We start from the raw sequence: 24,219 nt of genomic DNA, 5'->3' as shown, positions 1-24,219 counted from the left end.
TCGGCGCTACCTTAGATTAGTAAAACAGCCACTAGACAAAACACACTCCCATCTCTCTCCAGCAGGTACATTGATTACCAAAGTTATCTTGGCACTTGTACTGTTGACCAAAACCTGCTGAATATACAAAGAACTTTGCTGTGTTTTTAAAATTCCTGCACTTGTACAAAACCGGTCCCCCCAAACTAAACTGGCCCCTAACCTTCCAGTAGCCCTAGGAAACGTCTGATGCCTGGAGCGGCCAGTCCGGCATAGTTACCTTTTTCAATGCAATACTGCAGATATGTATACTTATTAGATATAAACGTCATGGATCACTGTTAGTGTAAGATACAGATTCTTCCTGAATATCCTTTGAATTGGGTTCCTGCCTGAATGACACACATGAGCATGTTTGGTACACAAAAGAAGGTATCTGGGCAAACCTCTGACGTAAGCATATTAATGTTATTCATAAGGACCCTCACACAGGACCACTTACCCTTTTGATCTTCCTGTACAATTCCTGCCTGTGCTTAACTATGCATAATCTTTTGGCAGATGTTTTAAAGTTTGCACCTTTAACATAATCTTTCTAACAAGCAATATAATGTTTTTTAACTTCTAGCCAATTTTGTAAATGTTATAGGGCCATGCCGAACAGAACAGAAGTAAAGGCAGAATGCATTCATGGCATCTGCAGTCCTGTGACTTTGAGTTGAAGAGAAGTTGTATTGTGCAGAGATGGGTTTGGGTTCAGACCGGGGAAACTCCCAGCCGAACCCTTACTGAGGCAGAGGTTCCTGTGTTGTGCCAGAGGCTAAGCTCTCCTCTTGCTGGTTCAGAGACATGCTTTCCATAAGTGGATTGGAAGCAGCGTGACCCAGGCGGTGCTTTGTCAAGGCAGAGGATCACACAGCTCTTTAGAATAGGAGCCATGTGTTCTGCCTCTTCATGGCCTTTCTACTAGTCCCAGATTTGGCGGCGCTGTCTAATGCCAAGTCTCTTGTGTTATTCAATGTGTTTCCAGTTTAGGGCGCACAGGTACTCAGTTCAGTGTAGTCAGTTTGTTAAAATAAACTAGTTTGTGTGCCTGTAGATAGAAGGGAAGGGGAAGGAGGTTGTGGGCACTCCAGACTAGGGTGGCCAACTGGCATGAGTGCAAATTCAGGATGGTGAGTGTAAGAGTTCAGGACAAGGGGTCAAAATTCAGGACAAAAATTTGGGGCAACAGGTATGCTTTGCAGACATATCAGTAGATGTCATACAATAGTATATAAATTAATAGGCAAGGAACATAAGTACAAGTCACTTCTCCTGCCCTGTCACTTTCTCCTGCTCGGTCACTTCTCCCACCCTGTCACCGCCGCTGTTCCCTGGTGGTGGTGCGGCAGTCAGGGGCTCTCCAATATGCTGGTGGTGCTGCTGTGGCAGTGACATGCATATTACGAATTTCAGGACCGCCAGCGGTGTCATAGAGGTCTTTACTCCAAGAAAACGCTGGTGCCCTGAACCAAAGGGGGACCTACCTTATTGCCCATGTGCATGAGAATGCATGCAGGGAGACACAGCATGTGCCCCCCTGTGTGCATGCACCCCAGTTCTTGCATGGCATGGACTTTAAATTCCATGCGGTACTAGAACTGTTTTTGGCATGCCCATTAAAAAAATATATTGAAGTGGGAAGAATCCCCAGGGGTTTAAGGATCATGATAACCCCCAGCTATGAGCATCCACACCCAAATTTAATTAAAGAATTGGTGGAACCCAACAACCAAAGCTCTCACAACATGATGAAGATACTTATTTAGTATGCTGGAATTGAAAGGAAAATGCTACTTGAACAGATAAAGGGATTCAATCAATGAAGAAAGAAGATAATGAAGAAAAAATAAACAAATTTAAAGAGGACATGAAAGTGCGGGTGAAAAAACATGAAGGAGGAGTTAAACAAAGGAAGTCGCATTAATTAGTGAGAGACAAGCTAGATTACCAAAGAGGACAGATCTTCAAATTTGCAAGACGGTTTGAGACAGTGCGAAGACAACGGTGCAATGAAATAAATCAGATAAGGAAGGAAGCCTCACAAAGCGATTTAATTTCAGATACAGGGTCAGAATGGGAATCAGACAGGCTGGGTATCGGAGGAAATGAAAAGACAGGTACATCCCTGCAAGAGGAGTTTCGATTTTTATGCAGGGATCGGAGGACAAATGACAAACCCCAGAAACAAGAATACCAACAAAAAAAGAAGCAGGAAACTCAGATGAGGGGGCCAATGGAAATGGAATGGAAAACAAAGGAAGATCAACAGGCAGCACAAAAATAATTCAACGACAGAAAACTGTAATTAATCTTAATAATGTTTCACTTACTAAGACAGATGAATACATCCTAGTTGTTGGACTTTCTTTTTGTCCAGTCTCGGGTTATGACTATGCCCAAGCAGGATAGTCTTGTTTACATTTATACGTAAATTAAGACTAAAAAAGTTTTTCTATAATAGATCATACCTGAGATTGACAAGAACAAATGAGACTGGCAATCATGAAATATAACAAGTTGCCAATGTGGATTGTCTAACAGAGTTGGTGACTCTTGAAGGAATAGAGACTGATCCTGCATTGGGTAACACCCAAATACTTAATCTGGCTGGCATTTTAACATAAACAAAGGGTGAATACGAAATTTAAGGCAAAATCGAAATTCATCCCACCTAGTATACATGATAGTGTTGAAGTGTTCTCGTTCTTAGTGGCAGTACAGTTATAACAAATGCAATATGTTAATGAAAACAAAATAAGCAAAATGTTTAAGCGCAATGAAAAATTCAGACAAATGCTGAAAAAGTGGAGTGAGAATGCGAGTTGTGTGGTTTGAGGATCAGATGAAGGGGGCAATGTTGTCATATGGGATTACAAATGTACATAGATGAAGCCTCTCGCAGTTAAATGACACTGAATGCTATGCCAGAATCGCCCTTGTTTTGGTTGCAATCACAGTTGAGTGTACATTGGTATATTTGTTGCACACCGAGCCATGGCCTGCACCCAGATACCAGAGACACCTCATGCAGATCTCACTGGCATATGCTAACGGCAGGCATCGGGCGGGCGCATTGTAATTCCAAAGGGGATAATCAGCCTCAATCGGAATGACAACGGGCCCGCCCTCGGTCTGTGCGAGCTCAGGGAGGGGCTGCTGCAGCCTCTGGAGTTAACAGAGAATGCGAGCAGCCCCTAGAAGCTGGAAAAAACGTTACTGTTTTAAGTAGGACTATTCTTGCCGTCCCGGGATGCTTTTTTAAAAGAAAGAAGTAGGGGAACGGACTGAAAACATTTTTAGAAGTAGTGGCACGCCGTGCCCTTCCGTCCCCGCCCACTTCTACCGCTGGGCGCAGCCCAGGATGGAGATATGAAATAATTTAATTGAAATATTACCTACTCATTTCCTCAGTCAACGCCAGCCCCCAGACAGGTTGATTTTGATAAATGTTGTCCAGTTGTTGACTGAACAGGGGCATGTGGTGAACGGGTGTTCAATCATGTGACACAGTTAAAGTGCACCGTCACCAGGGTCACCGTCATTGCCCGGGCGAGAGTGAGCTGAGACTTAGCGCTACCCAGTGGAACTTACGTTAGGCCTCAGTGCAGCGCCTAGGAGACACAGGCAGCAGCCCCTCTCTGCTGACACAGACCAAAGCCTACATGCAACATCCATGACGGAGCACCGTACCATCTGAGGCCAGTGCTGAAAGGCCAGGCCCGACCTCTCTCCTGCAATAACCAGCAAAGCAACGCTGATGGACGCTAGCCCCACCTCAACCTGCCCGAGTCCTGCTTGGCACAGGTGAGCTGAACACTGCGGCTGTGAATGGGGTTAAGGTGGACTGGGAGGGGACAGGTTGGCGTTGGTGGATATGAATGGAGTTAGTTCTAATGAATGCACTGGGTGGGGCAGTGGTTCATATTTAGAAGGGGTAGTGCCAGGCTGATTTTACTCTCAAGAAAGTGTCACTCATAGTCATTGAAATGTCACTCACACTTGCACTGACATTTTGAAAATGTCACACAAATAGGGATCCGAAACGTTGGCAGCTATATGCTTCACAAGCACAGGTGAAGTGGAGCTTCTAAAGTTGTTTACCAACCTCCCCCCCTCCTCCCCCCAACCCTTTGCTCCCCCGCCCTACTACCCCGTTCTCCTCTGGGCTCTGATGGCGCAGCCGCAAAGGCGCCAATACGCGCACAGCGTGCGCCACTTGCTCGGCCAGGCCCGCCCCGACGCAGCGGCCGCCTTTCCATCTCTGCTGAAGGCGCTTTCACAGCGGCCCGGAGTAATCCCGTCATTATTTGGATTTTCTGTGCCCAGAAGCTGCCGCCTCCTTGAGACGTCGCCCTCCCTCCTGGGCGTCTTTGTCCAAGGGCACAACCGCCTCTCCGGCTAAAACGGCCCCAGCGGGAGAGCTTTGCGCGCAAATGCGCCAGAGAGGCCGCGCTCGCCTAAGTGCCCTTTTCAAGAGGCGCCCCCGCGGACTGCATTCACTGCCCCCTCAGGCCGAGAGAAGCAAGGTTAACACAGAAGGTTTGTCCTTAAGCCAGGCGGGGAATGGTTTCTGAAAAGAAGGCCTGGCGCGTTTGGCTTTAGGCGCCATTATCCTTTCACATACTGCCAGGGGGAGTATACACATGGCGCCTTGAAGAAAGAAAGACAAATGCACACAGTGATAGACATCACACCATCCTGGTTCAGTATACAACCAGCTCCTTTAGCAAGACACGTGCACGGTGACAGACCTGACACTGCACACTGATACTGACGTCAGACAGGGAGTAGGTTAACCAATCCTTGCAACCAAACAAACATACGGGTGTGCTTCTTAACCTTGGACTATGTTTCCAAGTGCACCCCTTACTTTAAATGTGAAATGTAATCATCGGCTCGCTCTGGCTGGTTCCTAATAATTATAACGGTTTTAACCAGTTTTAACACAAAGCACAGATGGGGTAGCGTGGTGGGTGAATGCATTGGCTGCAGTGAGGTCGATGGAAAGAGCGGCACGCAGTCACTAATTACAATGGGGTATTGATCCTGTATCGAGAGCCGGCTCCGTCGGGTGCTCCACATGGGCTTACGGATCGGGCGCAAACTCTGGCCAATGCAAGAGGAAGCCCTCTCAATGCGCGCCCGGTGAAATGTGGCGCAAATGAGAAGTGTGCGCAATTCTACCTTGCACCCCTCCCCCCTCACCTTCCAGGGCCCTTGCGAAGGGGTGTAACGCAGCACAGAAGGTGCCCGGTAAATACTGCTTCCTGGAGCTATGATAATTAGCAGGTGCGCGATTTGCATCAGTTATTTGCATTTGAATTGTAATCAGGGCCCCGTGATGGGCATTTGTGAGGCTTCAGTGAAGGCCTGTCTTCTAGAGCAGGGGTGAAGTTCAGGTCATGACTGCTGACTCAACTATCCTGATGGTATCTCAAAGACCATTACACAGTGCTTTAAGTGTGCCGGGTCTCGCCGGTGCTCAGACCCGGAAGTATTTATAAACAGAAATCGAAGCGAGTTCTTGTCTGCCCTATATGGATGTCCAGAGCATAAACTGCGAAAACATTGATCGATTTCTGAACGAATGTAAATGTCATCCGTCAATTGGTTCCTGTATATTTTCACGTCCTAAGTATTCACGTGGGTGCAACTCAGTTTCAAGTGTGCACGATACAGAAATAGTATACTACACACACATGCACACACAAAATACAGAACACAACTTCCTGGAAATAGCTACCACTTTGTTCATCCCACGTATAGCCGTGCCACAAAAATTAATAATTGCACCTCCTGCCAGTTACTGTTAGAAATGTCAGAAGCGTCGTATGAAGCATATGTACAACTATTTCTTATTTTTACCTGTTGGTACAGCCTTACAAACAGTGCCCAGTGTGTCTGCCAGTTTTTGCAGTATTATCCTTCTACCTGTGTTTGGTACTCGTTTGTAACATGCACATGCCACTTTTCTCTTGTATCACACTGTTTGCTACCTCTTACATTTTGTTTGCTTTAGATACTAGCACAAGTGCCACCATTGCCTACGTAACGTTTGTTCTTGTGTTTGAGTGTCATACCTCTACGTGTACTTTGTACGCTTTTGTAACCTGCACACATGTCACTTTTTCCTCCTGTAATGCACCGTTTGCCACCTCTTGCATTTTGTTTGCTCACAATTATCACTTTCGCCTCCTGTAGCTTAATGTTTGCTTTTGTAATTTGTTCACTTGTAATGTTCTCCTCGTGTATCAGTTTAGTACCTATTGTGAAGCGCTCTGACACCTTCGGGTAAAGTCTGCGCTATATAAAAATACATAAATAAATAAAAAACATGTCATGTAGAAAGTCCTCTTGTTGAGGCTTTGAGCAGATCGCGGCTGCAGCGCCATGTATACCGGTGAGTGACTTTGGAGTCCACAGACATTATTTTGCGTTTCCAGATCCAGACGGTTGTCTGTGGGGATATTACCAAGGCGAGTAATTTGCAGCTAGTAGTATCCTTTAAAAAACTGGATCGTGCCTTAAATGTCAGTGTTTGCTCGCACATGCATATTACAAGGTGCACTGATATATTACATAATCAAATCTTGATATTGTTTTTGCATTGACCTGAAGTGTTCCTCAGCCTGAACATGTATCTATGTTTCATGAATCTTGTAGATCTAGAAGCCATTTTATTTGGGGTAGTGCATCTGGGCATTTCTGCCTCTCACTGAGCGTTTTAGAAGGAGTGAGCGACCCGGAATACCCTTGAGGGCTTGGGTAATACAATGGAAAGGGTAAATTTGCCTTCAAGGGATTTATTCACAATATATTTTGTTTGATTAAGGTTATTTCTGAAAAGGATCAATCACTTATCCTTATAATGAATCCATCAACAATTTTGTAATTCAACACGAGCAATATATCAACATATAACATGTAAACATGAAGACAAAGACACAAGGTGTATACGAAAAATATGATTTTATCAAATAGCTTAATCAAAGAAATCAGCTACATGTACAGATCAGTAAGTGAATAAAATTAGGGCTGTAGGTACACATATAAGTAAATTATCAAGTGACACAACAGAACCTAAATAAGACACCTATCCCAAAACATATTGAACCAAACAAAAGAAAGGGATAAACTACCCTTTCTTTTGTTTGGTTCAATATGTTTTGGGATAGGTGTCTTATTTAGGTTCTGTTGTGTCACTTGATAATTTACTTATATGTGTACCTACAGCCCTAATTTTATTCACTTACTGATCTGTACATGTAGCTGATTTCTTTGATTAAGCTATTTGATAAAATCATATTTTTCGTATACACCTTGTGTCTTTGTCTTCATGTTTACATGTTATATGTTGATATATTGCTCGTGTTGAATTACAAAATTGTTGATGGATTCATTATAAGGATAAGTGATTGATCCTTTTCAGAAATAACCTTAATCAAACAAAATATATTGTGAATAAATCCCTTGAAGGCAAATTTACCCTTTCCATTCTCACTGAGCGTGGCCTCACTTTCCATGTTGGGAAACAAAAGTGCGATTTGATAAAAAATAATAAATTCAGCAGTATGTTTATCTGTCTTTAGCTTAATTTCAAGGACTTTTCACATTCCCCCTCCCCCCCCATAGGATCGAGCCTCCTGCTTATTACCTGGTTGTGTTTAAGTGATAGTTTCTGTCACTGTTTTGCTCCAAGAACTTATATTGAGATAATAAGTATATGAACTGTCCAGAGTTGCATGTATTTTTGCATCATAAGCTCCAACTGGCTTTTTGAGTGAGAACTCTGGTTGGTTGAAATGACAATTGCGGCCTTATTATTGGCTGTGCCGCTTGCTGTTTTTGCGATGTTTGACTTTTGGGCCTCCTGACATGTGTTGTTTTATTTTAACAGTAGTTTGCATTGGACAACTGAAATGGATACTGGCGTTTCCCAACGTCCCATAAACAACCCCATGAGCGCTAGGTCTGCACATTTTTGGTGTACGCAGATCTTTGGATGAATTGGCATTTTTTTGTTAAAAAATGTCTACCTTTTGACCCATGACTGGCCACCAGTTGGGTATCTTGAACCTTTCCTAGCGCCAGTGATCCTAACATGTCCCTCGTAGCACAAATCGATGACGTAACAGCTTAGCTCAATAGGTGGTTTCAGCAAGTCACCTCTAATTTACCGTTCCCCTTCCAAGGATAATCTGTCACTGTTTCTACTGTGCTGCTGCACAATGTTCTTCCTCTTGGTCACCCCCTATACAATAATTTACGGATCCTCATTCAACCTTTCATCCTCCCTCGCGGCCTGAAGCCACTCCTTTCCCATGATTAGAGCATTCGATGAGCTCTACATCCAACCATGCCTCAGCCACTACTGACTCGTCTCCCATAATCGTCACCGCGTGGTCTTTGTCTGAGCAAGCTTGTCACAAAAAGCACAATAAATTGATTGTATTTTTTTTAAATATAAGTATTTTTACTGAACAGTTGTTGATCATAAAGAATGCGTGTTGGTAACTGTTAGAAATGGTGATTTCTGGTTGGCTAAGGCTTGCGCCAAAGCAAGGCAGAGACCACCATTCTACGTCAAGGCACAAGCACTTTACACTGGGACACAGCGAAAGTGCGCAGAAGCCAAAAACAACCAACACTAAGTCACAATTAAAAGCAAAAAGTTCAGGGGTGACCCTGCCAGAAGGGCCACGTCCAACAATAACAAGGAAACCTGCTCATAAATTCCTGCAACAGCAAATTACAAGTCTTGTGCAAGTGGCACAATCCAGTTAACAAATGATATCAAGAAAAAGACTTTAAAAAATCTTAGGTGCAGCATCCCGGTTGAATATAGGCTATAGCAGTGTCCATCTCAGCTATGAGTAACATATCGACACTACCACGGTCCTCAAATCATCTCTTCCACTGTGGTTACCACCATCACAAGAAAAATAATCACACATCCGGTGTGCAACAATCAGGAAAAGGTAGGGGGCAGAGAGGCAGGCTTCAGAATGATTGTGTCTTGACTGTGCTTAACATTGAACGCATATTTGTTGAGTTAACAAGCTAACTGTACTACACTTTTGATTCCACCACCCATGTGGATGATAACAAGATGCTTGTGATCTGTGCTAATCTTGAACTGTATGCCCCATAGACAGGTATGAAACGTCTGCACTGCCCAGACTATTTCAGTGACGGGGCATTTGATCGCGTGTCCCCTCAGCCAAACCATTCGTAACCCGACTTGACTCACATCGGTAGTCACTGTGGGTTCTAGCACCTCATCTACATCCTAAAATGCTGGTGCAACTTGTGAAACCATTCACCTCCTTCAGATGTTGGCCCCACACAAGCTCTACACCTTTCTCCATCAGCCTTCGCTGAGGCTAAACCTTCTCGGAATGGACTGAATTTCAATTACAATTCGCTTACTTCTCAGGAACAAAATCAATTCTTCCCTGTAGTAGGAGACGGTGTTACTATAAAGGCAATGGATGCGAGCCTCGTGCTCTCACTTCAATAACCCTGTCCAATCAACCTACTTAATTTCTCCCTTCATAAACATACATTTATCTTGATTGAGCATCAAAACACAAGAATCAATTCCTTGTAGCATATAATATTGTGTTACACTCTTGTGCATTAAATGCAAAAATAAGATCAACCTAGCGGATACGTACAGCACTCCATCCTTTGAACAACATTCAGTAGTACTGCTGAAGCTACACTTAGCCTGAAGGACATGTGACACAAATGGACTGCCTTTTCATGTGAAACAAAAGCATGGAGTGGGTTGAAAACATTTGTGCAGTATGCAGTAAACACCTTTGCTCTACTCTGGGTCATAACCAACTCTTGAATTTGGTATCAATTTGGCAATATATCCACTCACATTCCAAAACAACGTACCAGCAATCCTGAGGCCAAGGAAAAGCAGCACAGCGAGGCACCAATGTGGTTGTAAGTCTTTTTTTATTTATATAATTCCACCAGCAGTGCAGACAAGAGGCCAACGCGTTTCGGCCGTAGGCTTCAGCAGGCCATTGCAGTTCAGTGGCATAAGTCTACACATAATTTATGGTTCCACCCTCTTTCTAACTTTCACAATAGGGGATAACTATTGCAGAACATTCACTGGTTCTATAACACGTCTAGAACATCATTCCGTCAGCAGTTCATGGACATCTAGTTAGATACCCTTAAGCATCCCTATTTCCAATCCGAAAACACTTCTGTACTAGGGTAGAATTGCAATAAGTTCAACATTGGCTTGTAGGGGATGGGTTTTAACATGGGGCAATGGAGAAAAAGATTCAAGTGCAAATGCATGTAACTTCACATATGTGTGAATGTATACAGATGAGTGAATGTATACAGTTGTTAGTACCCCTCGAAAGATTGGACTCCAACAATTGTTTTGAGGACGTAAAAACAATACTGCAAGCATAGGTCTCAGTCTTTGGTAGTATTTCTTTGTGTGGCTCGTGGGATCAAAGGTTATACAACGGAGTAATGAAAGTAGAAAATGAGGTACAGAAGGGTGAGGTGGAGACCCTATCAGCAAGGGTGGGGTGGAGACCCTACCAGCAAGGGTGAGGTGGAGACCCATCAGCAAGGGAGAGGTGGAGACCCATCAGCAAGGGAGAGGTGGAGACCCTATCAGCAAGGGAGAGGCTTCGGCTTTAGGGGTTCTTTGAAAGCTGGAGAGAGGTGTGGGGCATCTGTCTGTGCACTAGATGTCCAGCTACCCTTTTGCACAGGAAGTATTGTGCATTATACAAGCACAGGAAGTATGTTACCTCTATACGAGCACAGAAAAGCATGCACTTATAGAAACTGTGAATATGGTGCACTATACAGACACGTGGAGTACCGCATGCCACATAAACACAGGGATCATTGTGCCCTACACAACCACAGGGCTTCTGTATGGTACAATTTAAATACAGGAATTTCCACATATTATAAGGCTTGTATATACTGTGCTTACCTGTTTAAAAGTGGTCTCTGGTGCCAGCTCACCGTGCAATGACTTCACCCTCTGTGCACCCCCTCAGAGGCTGTGCCAGCACCTCCTGAGCCTAGAAGAACAGAGTGATGATACACTTCAGAACAGCTAAGTACCACACAATCACACATTAACAGAAGCAAGCTTTCGGCAGCGATACCTTGCACCCCTCGGCTGGTGTACATTACTGCCAATTAACCTGTGGTGGGAGAAGGGGTGACAAGATGTGGGGAAGAGATGTGGGTATGAAGAATCTGGTTGTGGCATGTGCACTCCCCTCAGGGATTGCTGGGTTAAATTCGGCTGTTTTGGTGTCAGTGTGCTTGTGAGCAACTGGTTGTGACAGTTGTGTCTGCCATTGTTTGTTAGTTTAAATTCGGGTGCTCTGGCTGTCAGAGTGGATGTGAGGCATCTGTTTGGGACATGTGACCCCCCCAGAGATTGACTGGCTAAGTCCAGCTGGTCTTGTGCAATGTTTGTGTGTCCACTGCTCCCGCTCAGTGCTGTCAATCACTCCTGTAGCCATGCGCTCAGTTGCAGAGCGTTACTTGCACAGTAGAGGGGTGCTGCGTGTGGCAGTGGGCTGCAGTGTTTGAGCAGTGGCACACACTGCATGGCACAGGCACATATTACTAAACATATTATTATTCATAACAATTCGAGCACCACCACTAGCACGTCTGAATTATCTCCAGGTCCACATCCCACATAAAATAAAAGTTTTACATTCAAACACTGATACGCGCCTGGCTTTTTCCATTTTACTATTTGCCATTTAGTTGGGAGTACACAGATGCTGCTCGCGAAGTGATGATAAATTGGCACCAATCAAATTACAATAAAACATGTCACTCCTCATAAAACATTCCAAAAAGTGTCATTAAAATTAAATCTCTGTCAATTGTTTGATCTATCTTTCAGACTGTTGTACATCCCGGCCTTGGTTTTGAGTATATAACGTGGCCTTTGGTTCCACCCCTTTCAACCATTGGCTGTCTTAGAGAAACCTCTTTCAGCCATTGCTGGAGTCTGTGTCAGTCATTTCTTGGCTCCGCCCTTTAGAGGAGCACTCGGCTGTCATTGGGGAGGTCGCTACACCTCGGAATCTCAGCCCAACTGATTCCTGTTTTCCCTCTGCGAGCAGGGGTGTCCAACTGGTGGCCAAGAGGGGTGCCTGCACACCTGTGCCACAGGTAATGGGGAATTAGATCTCCAGTAAGTGGATTTGGCAGATCACCCACCCTAGGCTACTAAGTTAGGTAGAGCATGATAGGTGTACGACATGCACAGTACATATACGCCAGCACATATACACTGCTTTAGGAAGATGCTGGAATTGCATATTATTTTCACTGTGTAGTATTGCTAATTCTGTATGCTTCTGCCTATTAGTCTTTGCAGCGCATATATTTATAACAATAATCACAATGCTTCAATAAACATTGAAAAACCAGCTTGTGCATTCTTGTATATCTCTCTGAGTATGCACGAGTGACTGAGCGAAAGGGTTCTAGATCTGTTACCACGACCCCTGGGGAGTCGGGGTTGTCATGTTCTGAGGTTGCTTAGTCCATTTGCTACCTATCTAGGTCTAGGGGTAGGGGTACTTATGTTCAGCAAGACTATACTATACGAGGTGACAATATCATAGGTCCTTCTGCCAGGGCTTTAAATGGGCCGGTCCTGCCGGTGCAGAGCACCAGCAGTTCTAAAAAGCAGGTGCCAAGAAGGATGCCTATCGGGCTCCCCATTTTGCCCTCACCCTCAGGATGGGAAAAACTCTTAACTCAGTAGCTGGACTATCCTTAACTGCCTTTGATGTAACTTCAAAGAGACTTGTTATAGTTCTTTCAGTCTCATAATTTCAGAACTGAAGCATTTTCAATATTATATAACAGGAAGCCACAGTTGTTGCTTATTTATTTAATGCAACTAACAACCATTGACAACACCAATAGCCCTGGCTTGTTGTAGGTGTAATGTTGCTAGTTGTATTTTATATCCGGATGACAGGAACAGTGAAGTACCAGTCGGGTGACACACTCTGCTAAGCAGAGATATTTAGCTTATATGTCTTTAAGCCACGCCCTTGATTACATCGGCTACGCCCCTTTGAGAGACCTCCTAGTTTTTTCATTCCATTAAAGTCCTGCCTACTGCTGCCAAAGCGTCCTACAGTAACCCCTTATTTGTCAGTGCCTGGACTCATCACTACCAGGTTGGGTATGACTTGTTATGAGCGACATGGCTGTGCCAAGGTGGTTCAACACTGCCTTCCGATCACCCCCACCCCAATCTGTCCAACACTCCAAGCACTTGAATGACGCAACAAAGAGTACTGATTATCACTGATCGATGAGCAGGTTAGGATTACATCCCAAGGCGCGTACCAGACTGGGGCAATCTCAAGCGGGGGCTGAGTCTATGATTGATAAGAACTTATATGTATGAAAGATGTCGACAATGCCACATCACCTGGAAACATTCAGTTTACACCAACAACTGGTTTCATTGCATCTAACCCTAAGCCAGACTACTTGATCCCCCTCACCCTCGTGGCAGCTTGGCTTCTAACCTAAACTAGTTTCTTTTTTGCAGGCCCAATTTTCTTCTAAGAATCTGCGTTATGATTAACCGTTTTATCGAATCATTTCATTCGTATTTAATGTAATTCGAACCGAATGACTGCAGTCATCACTGTTTACCACGTGGCCGATGGAGAGTCAAGGTACCTCTTGGACTTTGTCCAGTTTACTTTGGCATTGATCTTGAGGACACAATATGAATTATAATAAATACCTGACCACTGCCTTCCTAAAGTGTTTCTATATCTCCTAAATTCTGCAGATGCCACAAAATGAGAAAGAAGAAAAAAGGGGGAAGGTAGGGACAGAGGGATTCATAAGAGTTAGAGAGTGTCTAGGAGAAGGTAAAGTAGGAGGAAAGGAAGAAGGGATAGAAATAAAAATGGAAAATTGAGTGAGGACCCAAAATAAGAAGAGTAGAAAGGAGAAGGGATGAAGGAATGAGGAAGCAAAATAAAGAGATGAAAGGAATTAAGTAATATGCTCTGGCAGAATTATAGCTCAAGAAGGAAAGCATAGTTAGGAAAGGTGAGAGAAAAAAGGGTTTATGGGGAGAGGGGGTAACAATGAAATAGATCAGAAGAATCAAGAAAGCGCAGAGATAATGAAAGGAAGGAATAGGTAGCGCAGTCAGAGGGTAGGACAGTAGATAAAAATGGAAGGTATGATGACAGCAAGAATACAAAAAGAAAGATTGTGGAGAAAGGAAAATAAAATGGAAGATATGATCATAGAATGTAGGTTGGAATATGGAGCTAGACAAAAGAAAATAGGAGAAAATTGGATACAAGACAGGAAAGAAAGATGGACAGATCTGGAGAAGGGAAAAACAAGATGGATGTTAGGGTGTGAGAAAGAAAAACAAAATTCAAAGAGTGGACATGAGAAAGGATATCAAAATGGCAGGTGGGATAAGATATCTTAAAAGGATAAAAGAGAATTAGAGCGAGCATGCACCACAATACCTGCACGACAGGGACTGCACTAGTCCATGCCATCCAGGTACTGTCTTTGACAGTCCCACTGTGGGACCACCATAGAACCGTCCGCCAGTGACAAAAAAGTTAGAATCTGGTGGGGGGGGGGGTTGCACATGGGTTTGATGGTGCGGAAGTGGGCAGCTGGCGTGGCGGTCCCACTCCCGCACCACCAAACTCGTAATCCGGTCCTTCGAGTAGGATACCTCTCAACTCGATCTCAAACCAAAAGGGTAACTTTTCAGTATTGGATTTCATTCACCTTCTCCACTGTGTTCATTCCTCCACTCATACATGGTCAGTCAATCGTATCAAGTAGCGAGGTCAATGCACAGAATCACTTGATTAAAAATGTAAGAGCCAAAAAGGATTCCAAAATTATATTTTACCCCTACCTTCTCCAAGCAATCATCCATTTCATCGCTGCACCATAGGAACACACAAAACATACTGCCTAGGACTGAAATCTTCCGACTCTTCTAAAGTAACTCACAACCTGGTCCAGCTTCACATATCCCTACTCTAGAAATGATCCAGCGAGCGTGCCTCAGCTAGACTGGAAGCCTTGAGTACTCAATCTCGCAGATTTTGGAAGCCTCTTTGTCATATCCTTGTAGCACCCAAACTGTCCTCAAGTGAACTATTAGGAGCTCCGAAAATAGTTCCGCAACAAAGAATAAGTTACTTTCTTCCCGCTACAATCTTGATGGCGGAGGCTCTAAATGCAGATTCCTCATCTTGACTTGTGCATATATCCCGGGCCTCGGACTATATCCAGCAAATTTAAAGCAGTACTCCTTCGTACGGGTAGGTGTCGTCCGGCAGCTCCACACCAATGTTATCCGCTCTGGAATGGACAAGGGAAGTCGCGCAAAGGGGCCACCAATAAACGCGGACGTCGGTCGACTTGTTAGGCTGTCCGCACCCTTAAACAGAGAACCCATTAGCACATTAGCATGAACAGTGTGCAGGTCTCTAGATTGGGACTTTTTAAGATGGAAAAGAGTTCAGTTCACAAAACGGGGAGGCGGGCAGTCAATGAGGAATACGGAGATAGCGAATCCACCGGAAAGGTTGATACCACCAGGTAAGTAACTTGTTCTTCTGATGGATACTTCTAACCGCAGGTTCCTTGCTTGCGAGAATAGACACCAGAGCAGCACTGCCCCCTGTGACCAGTCACAAACAGCCTGGGGAAGTGAGCAGACTGTGTTCTCACTTATGACCTCATAAACAGGCAAGTGAAAGTGAGCATCTTGTGTGCTCGTTTGATCACAAATGGCGCAATGTTAACAGTGCTCCATTACATCATAATCAACTAGGGAAATCTGAACAGACTGGGTTCTTATTTATGACATCAGAAACAGGCAATAAACTGTAAACGTGGTATCTCTTTATGTAATTTCACAAAACAGTTGCAACGTAAACACGTTGTGCTCTCGTTCTAGGACGTCATAGGCTAAGAAATGTAAACGTGTGCTCTTTCCACCGCAAACAGTGGAATGTAAACGGCACTCTGTATTACATCACTAACCAGATAGAGGCATGTGAGCAGAGTATGTTCTCATTTATGACGTCATAAACAGTCAATGAAACGCAAACATGACATGTACACTTGCTATTACACAGTGCTTTAAATGGGCCGGTACTCACCGGTACTGAGTACCGGCACTTCTCAGATTTATCACTCTGAGTACCGGCACTTTTTCTTCTGCTGAGTAGAGTACCGGTACTCACGAAAAGTAATGCTCATTGCCTGTGCTGGTGAGCCGGAGTGGAAGGTGTGTCTGGCAGCCGAGGCGCCGCTTCTGCAGCCCCGATCTGAGCCCCAGCTGAGCTATTCAGCCGGGCCCATTAGAATGATTTCCGAGTGCTCAACATCACGCTGTGTTTGACAGAGCAGGGTCCGTTCAGGCCCTCTGCTGTCAGTCACAGCCACTCTATCCTGCGCATTTGTGCCAACAAGTGTCAGATGACGGAGATTTCCGAGCGAGTGGTCAAAAAGAGACTGATACGAGTCACAACTTTCATGGAGATCCTGATGAGGCAATAAACGTTGTATCAATAGTGTAAATGTTAAACAAGAGCCAGAGGTGCCTCACAGAGAAACGGTTCTTATGCAGAACAATTTTGATTGCATTAAATATTGAGACAATTCCTGAACGTTTGCGAAGATTCTAAATATGACACAGACATTCGTGTAAGCTGCAAAAAGGTTTTACACACACATAGAAATAATGAGACATTAGCCCAATGTTATGAATGACTCATAAGTGAAAGTCACTGATCAATGCACAGGTTATGTAGCTGAAAGGTTTTCAATTCTTAACGCCTTCACTTCTGCAGCAAGCACTTTCGAAAACTCCCAAGAATGGCAGACAGCAGAACGGAAATGAAATGTTAAAAAATACAACAGGATTGGTATTTTTGACTCTGAGTGGAGAACCTGTGCCTGTAGAAGCTAGTTTACTGCACTCCTGTGCGGCATCACTTGCAAGCATTGACATGGGCTGTGATCTGGAGGCCCTGGACGGGGTGCAAACACACCGCATTGCAGACCCCACTTCCTCCGTCACTCACAGGGGTCCATCTCTTGCATGATAGATGGATGAGTGAAAGCAAGGATTGCTGGGTGAAAGAGGGTGGATGATTGGATAAAAGGGCGGATAAGTAAAATATTGGATGGATGAATGAAAGGAAGGGTAGATGAATGAAAGGGAGGGAGGTTGGATGAGTGAAAGGAGGGATTGAGTGAAAGGGTGGATGGAATGAAAGGGCAGATGCAATAAAGGAGTGAAAGGGTTGATGGACAGATAAGTGAAAGTATTGATGAATGAGCGAAAGGGTGATAAAGAGATGGATGAGTGAAAGGATGAATGGATAGGTTTTGAGTTGGATGGATGGATAGGTTTGGATATGAAGGGTGGACAGACGGAATGGTGAAAAACTGAATGATGGATGAAAGACAGAATAGACGACAGAATGTAAAGGGTAAATGGTTGACATCAGCAGGTACATGGAGGGATGAAAGGATGAATGGATAGATCTATGGAAGAGACAAGAGATATCTTCTGAGGAGGGTCATGATGACTTGCTTCATTTGCTTGGAGCCATAAGAGCTTTGGTGCGACGTGGGAGTATTTTCAGTTTCTTCCTACTCATGTGCTGAAAAATATATGGTTTTGTGCCAAATAACAGCAATTAACAGTATGGCATTAAGAAGGTGCAACTATTGCGAAAAAAGGAAATGTTAACATATCGCATTTCTCTTTCATTTTGTGTAATGAGTTAACTTGCTTTGTTTATATACACACATTTTTCATGTGTTTTGGTGTGTGCTGCAACTAATATGGAAGTCATGAAGTATCATCGTGTTTTGCCTTTAGCCCCGCCCCTCACTACACCCCTAGCTCATTTTAATGAGTACCTGCACTTATTTTTACCCATTTAAAGCACTGCTATTACATCACAAGCAGTTCTATGTAAACAGATAACGCTCCTTATCTATTGTACAAAAGACAGTTGAACGTAACTCGACAATGTCCCAAATCCGTGACATCACAAACAGCCGCAGAAATGGAAATAACCACTTTTAAACGCCAGAATGCAGTTTGAGTTAGCAAAATATTAGTAGTTTCAAGACTGGCTGAACCCGTCTTTCCTTTTAACGCATTTCGGGGGGAAATGCTCCCATATCTAGAGATCGGTTGGCCTTGGCATGGGAATTTAACGAGGCAGGGTCCGGAAGTGATGTCACAGTCTGGGATCTCTCGCCAGACCCGTCTGTGACGTCACTCCAGGAATCGAAATAAAACAAGCACGGAATTCAATATTTCTCCAGGATGGGACGTTACCTAAATAATACATCGAAAATTCATAATATCATGAAATAATACAAAAGTAATCTGAACAACCAAAAACGAGGCCCTTTAAAAGCACCCTTCAGTGCCACCTAAAGGCATGGCCATTCTGACCTGAAACCGAGATCAGCGATGCGCCCGCGCCGCTGCCAGTCACTCCGCCTGGAGGGGGCATGAAAGGGGTGCCCTCCGTACCCAGAGAAACTTCTTCCCCGCCGCGGCGTCCCCGGCTCGTCTGGCGCCTCCTGCCTCCGGCGCGCGCGCGGGGTCTGCGCGGGCAGAGCGGGCTCACGGCGGGTCTAATGATGCTGTCATCCATTCCAAAATATGCCGCTCCGTCGCCCTGGCAACACGGCCGGCCGCGAGCCCAAGAATTTGAAACGCTATCATGCATCCGAGGATGGAGCGCCGTGGCATAGGGGCTGGAGGGGCCGGGGGTGCCAGGTGTCTGGGAGAGCGGCGGGCATCCTTGGGTGCCCTCACCTGTCCTCGCCACCTGAGCCCCGTCACCATCCTGCAGGCAGACTCCAGCCAAGGACGGGGGCCGGGCACAGCCGAGCGGACTCTGCACAGCCAGTGGGAAGCGCTGGAGACCCCAGCTGAGTACCAGCAGCTCGAAGCACCTGCCAGGTCTGGCAATAATGAGGCAACGACGACGTTTGGTTACACAAAGGAACGAAGTGCGTAACTACAAAACATCTCCATCTGTAGGTAAAAGGCAAACAAACTAAAGAAGAAGAGAAATAAAAAGTAAACAAAAAAGAAAATAGAAATAATTAGTTTTATATTTATTTAACTTAGACAAACTTCTATGGAGTGCACCTCATTCCATTACACTTGTAGGACCAACTCTGGTGTCCGTTCCAGGAAGCGCGTAAGGGATGCTGGCTTCAAAATTCTGCATTGAAACTTTCTTAGTAAGTCACTGCGTCAAATTCGCCAGTTCTCAAGTTCACCACATCACGTGTGTCCATTGTGATTTTAAACGGTTTAGAAATTGCAGCTGTCCTTTCACCCATCCTCACAAGTGTTTTGACTTGTAGTAATTCACCAACCCGCCAACGTACTTCAGTTTGCCCCATAGATAGGGTGACAATGATTCTTCAAAAGCAATCCAGACGGAACCACCGAGAGCTTAGTCTGGGGCAACGACCTGGGCCAGGCCACACCCGCCTATATATCCTAATCACCCAAGGAGCAGATCTACTGACCATCCCTCAACGCGTCAGTAGCTCAAAGTGCTCTTGACGCTATCGGACTCGGCACCATTTAAGTTGGGTTTAGATAGAGCTTGAAGGACACCTCGTCAACAGCAGGCAGCCGGCCAGCGCACCCACCACGGCTCAGATCCGCACCCTCCAGCCTCGACTGGGACCCTTCTTCTCCCAACCAAACAATCTACGCTTCTATGCGCCAACGTTGCGGCTCTACCTAGACTAAACAAATTAGGCCTGCAAAAATATACCACATGAGTTATACACAATGGCAAACGTCTCAAAGTCATTGCCCGACTACACGGATCAAACTATTCCCTTTTTTCCTTTTCCCCTTAATGTTGGACAGTCAATTTTACTCAGACAAGTAATACAATGTCCTGATGATGATCCCACAATTGTTCAAAAGAGATGGAAACATTGTCAACTCTGTGTACACCGTAAACACTATTGTATCTGTCATTATTCATGTGTAACGAAGTCTCCATACATTGATGCTCGTCTTTTTTTTTGTGTACAATATAAAAGCATTCGTTCTGCCTGAGCCTTTGTTTATGTTTATGTTTTTTGTTTCATGTTAGTGGATGCAGGCCTGTGTCCCACTGTATTCTGTGTAAACACTTTAAATATTAAATCAATCCTGTCTGGCTGGACAGCTTGAAATATAGTACTGATTCGGAGTCTTTATTCATCTTTCCGTGTTCACAGGCACTGCATGAGGTGTAGGTACTCCATCCCTACTGGAGGCCTTATTGCCCTTTGGCAGGGTTCACTGTATCACATGTGATCGTATCTGCCTGAGCAAATATGATCCTACAATATCTAAGTCCATTCTTGGATATTTTAAGTGCACAGGGAAGCCATAGGGAGTACATAGGCTGGACATCCGTTATTACGAGTTCTACAGCACCACGATGGCCTCACTGTGCCCGGGGATGTTTAGTACCAAGCATCTCATCTTAATAAATCCACACCGATGCCAGTGTTGAATTTAGTAATAAATGCGCACAGAGGGCACCTTAAAGTGCCCCCTGAAATCCTACCAAACACTGGTGTGGTCTCCGACTAGTTTTACGTAGCCTGCCTCCACCAGGCATGTTTCTAACCTCATGAGGTGATAGCCAGCCCTCTCAGAGGCCAGGAAGGAACAATGTCTGGTCTGGGTGGAGCTGCCAGACACCTGCCCCAGAGCGGAATGGCTTTCCAAGGTGGAATGTATCAAAGATGATGCCACCTATGAAATGCAACACAGGCATCTCCAGTTAGTGGAAGATGCCAACCCTTCATCCTACTCCACTTTTGACGGAAGAACAGGCAGGGAAATTAGTTTGATTAGGAGGTATGCCCACATTCAGCCAGGAACTCTCATAAGGTGTGGCAGGTGATGTGGACCACACTTTTCCAATTCCTCTATCTTGGAAATAAGGTAGGTGGGTGTGCGCAAGCTAATACAAATAAGAGCAGGCAGTTTCTTTTAGCGGAACCTGCAGCATGTCTGCTATTCCAACAGCCTCAACAAACCCTTCCCTGTCAGCCCCTGGCCTCCACTCTGCATCCCCTCACTGTGCCATCAGACTAGGCTCAGCAGCTTGGCAGCAGCTTGGCCGCTGTGCTGAGTCAGATACCTGCAGGTTCATCCCATGCACTGCCTTCTGTACAACCAGCACAACAAGCATAGATTCAGTACTGTCGTCAGTACCAGCAGAACCAGAACATTGGATATGCACTGACCACCATTCAACCAGCACTTGGACCTTAGGTCCAGCACTATATATAATTCAACCAGCACTTGGACCTTAGGTCGGGTACTATATGTCATTCAACCAGCACTTGGACCTTAGGTCCAGCACTATGTGTCATTCAAGCAGCACTTGGACCTTAGGTTCAGCACTATATGTCATTCAAACAGCACTTGGACCTTAGGTCCAGCACTATATGTCATTCAAACAGCACTTGGACCTTAAGTCCAGCACTATATGTCATTCAAACAGCACTTGGACCTTAGGTCCAGCACTATGTGTCATTCAAACAGCACTTGGACCTTAGGTCCAGCACTAAATGTCATTCAAACAGCACTTGGACCTTAGGTCCAGCACTATGTGTCATTCAAAAAGCACTTGGACCTTAGGTCCAGCACTATATGTCATTCAACCAGCACTTGGACCTTAGGTCCAGCACTATATATAATTCAACCAGCACCTGAACCCTAGGTACGGCTCTAAATGTCATTCAACCTGCTACTGGCTTCTACACTGCCATTTAATCAACATCTAAACGTGGCTCCTGTGCCGATTGTTACACGTGAACCCAAAAGCACGGTTTCTACCCGGATTACCATACTACAGCATCTGAACCTTGGTGCCTACCCTGACTGTCAACCCATTGACACAAGATCCAAGGCACATGTTGTGACTGCCATCGCACTGGCATCAGAAGCATGGCTCCTAGACAGTCTCTGCCATGCCACCAGTGCCACAGCCTTGGAACTAGTGTGGTCTGCCATGGCACCTGCACCAGAGCCTTGGCCACAGTCTGACAGTCTTCTGGCCATGTATGGTATACTGGCTAGGACTGAGCTACCAAACAGTATATAGACACTCAGTGAGGTGTGGAGGATAGCAACAAAGTACGTGCATAAGAAACACTGGCATATGATTTTTTGTGACTTATATCTATACATTTGTGGTCATTCTAAAACTGAACTGGACTTTCCTGTTTGTTAGAGTTGAACAAGCACGGTCTACGGCATGACTCCCGAGCTCACTACCATATTCTGCCGACTGCAGGACCTCAACGTTCAGGGTTGTGGCCATCACTTGAAAATAGATCCAAGTTAGAGCAATTAACAGCTCACGACTCGGTTTCAAAACAGACGCAGCCAAAGCTACTAACAGCTCCAGACATGGTTTCAAAATAGACGGCAGACAAATCTAAAAGCCGCTCCAGGACACGGTTTCAAAATGGACACCTGACAAATCTAAAAGCCGCTCCAGGACACGGTTTCAACATGGAGGCCAAGCAGCACTAATAGTAGTTCACAAATACTGTTTTAACATGGATGTCTACTAAAAATAAAAAACAGTTCTGTGAAATGGAAGGAGGCGCAGGGAGGAGGGTCTAACTCTCACCGCATGGACACACAAGGGATAAGAGTTGTTTAAAGGAGTAGGTTCTTGTGCCAGCTCCCCTTGTGACAGTCTCCTATCCGTCTTGCACGCAGCCTACTACCCTCTGCTGCCTGTCTACCTGCTGCCCTCTGTGCCTCCTCTGCTCATTTTTCTGCATGCTATTTTGTCTTTACTGTTCATTTTACTGCTTTCTATTCTGTCTTTTCTGCTCATTTTACTGTCCTCTATATTGACTTTCTGCTTGTTTTCTGCCCTTTACTTTGCCTTTTTCTGCCTTTTAATTCTTGCCACCTAGTCCCTGGCCTCTCCCAAGACCTACTTAACGGAGTCGTTCCCGCTCTCCCCTCTGATGGTTCTTCTGTCCAGCTTGCCCACAGTCTGCTACCCTCTGCTGCCCGTCTATCTTCTGCCCTGTGTTTGTGCCTTCTCTGCTTGTTTATTGCTCTTTTTGTTCCTCCTCTGCTCGTTTCTTGCTCTATTTCTGCCTCCTCTGCTTGTTTATTGCTCTTTTTGTTCCTCCTCTGCTCGTTTCTTGCTCTATTTCTGCCTCCTCTGCTTGTTTATTGCTCTTTTTGTTCCTCCTCTGCTCGTTTCTTGCTCTGTTTGTGCCCCCTCTGCTCATTTTTCTGCCAAATCTTCTGCCTTTTTCTGCCATTTTGCCTTTGCTGATCATTTTACTTCCCTCTGTTTTGTCCTTTCTGCTCGTTTTCTGCCCTTTACTTTGCCTTTTCTGTTTGTTTCTTCCCTGTTCCCACGTTTTCCCTCTCCCACCACCCATCGCCCCACCCTGCCTGGGGGTGCGACCTCCACCCATTGAACAGGTCCTTGTGCCAGTCCCCCCTGCAACAGTTTCCTCCCCAGTTTACCCACATCTGCCACCCTCTGCTGTCTGTCTACTTGATGCCCTCAATGTGTGCCACCTCTGCTCTCTCTTCTGCCCGTTTCTCTGCCCTCTACCCTCATTTCCGTGATGGAGACGTCGCATCCACAGTGCCCAGATACCCTAGGGGTGACAGTGATGCGCTATACAAATGCTGATTGATTGAACATAGAGGGAAGGGTCGATATTTGGATGATTTCCTAGGAGACTGAACAGATGTTTGGAGGGAGTTCAAAACTGCACCTTTGTAGACGTCGTAATTCAGAATAAGAGTCACTCTATTTTACTTCCTATGATTTTATTTTGAAATACTTAATCAGAGTGAATCTGGCCACAAGGGGCCCAGTAGCGCTGTAGAGTAAGAACAATTGATTCATTAAGATGATGGAGAAATAAAGAGGAAGTGCAGAGGCAGCAATACAAGAGCACGTTAGCCAGAGAGCAGTCTAAATATGAAACAAAGTTTTACATTCCTTACAAAATTTCAGCAAAAAAGGTGCTGATCTAATCGAGGAAGGCACAGCACCTCAAGCTCTTGCAGCATCA

At 45.0% G+C, this 24,219-nt stretch overlaps 1 protein-coding gene across 2 annotated transcripts in view; it reads right to left on the bottom strand.

Moving 5' to 3' along the window:
• Window positions 1–24,219, bottom strand: part of TSPAN18 (tetraspanin 18) — a 345,609-nt gene that overhangs the window by 47,128 nt on the left and 274,262 nt on the right. For both annotated transcript variants that reach the window (XM_086959612.1, XM_086959613.1), the window contains one exon: window positions 11,012–11,102. The gene's annotated coding sequence lies outside the window, so the exon portion shown is untranslated. The remainder of the gene's footprint in view (window positions 1–11,011; window positions 11,103–24,219) is intronic.

Source organism: Lissotriton vulgaris, chromosome 2_2, assembly GCF_964263255.1.
Source record: "Lissotriton vulgaris chromosome 2_2, aLisVul1.2, whole genome shotgun sequence".
In the NCBI taxonomy this organism is placed as follows: Eukaryota; Metazoa; Chordata; class Amphibia; order Caudata; family Salamandridae; genus Lissotriton; species Lissotriton vulgaris.
The sequence above is the reverse complement of the archived record's forward strand: the minus strand, read 5'-3'. Positions and strand labels throughout refer to the sequence as shown.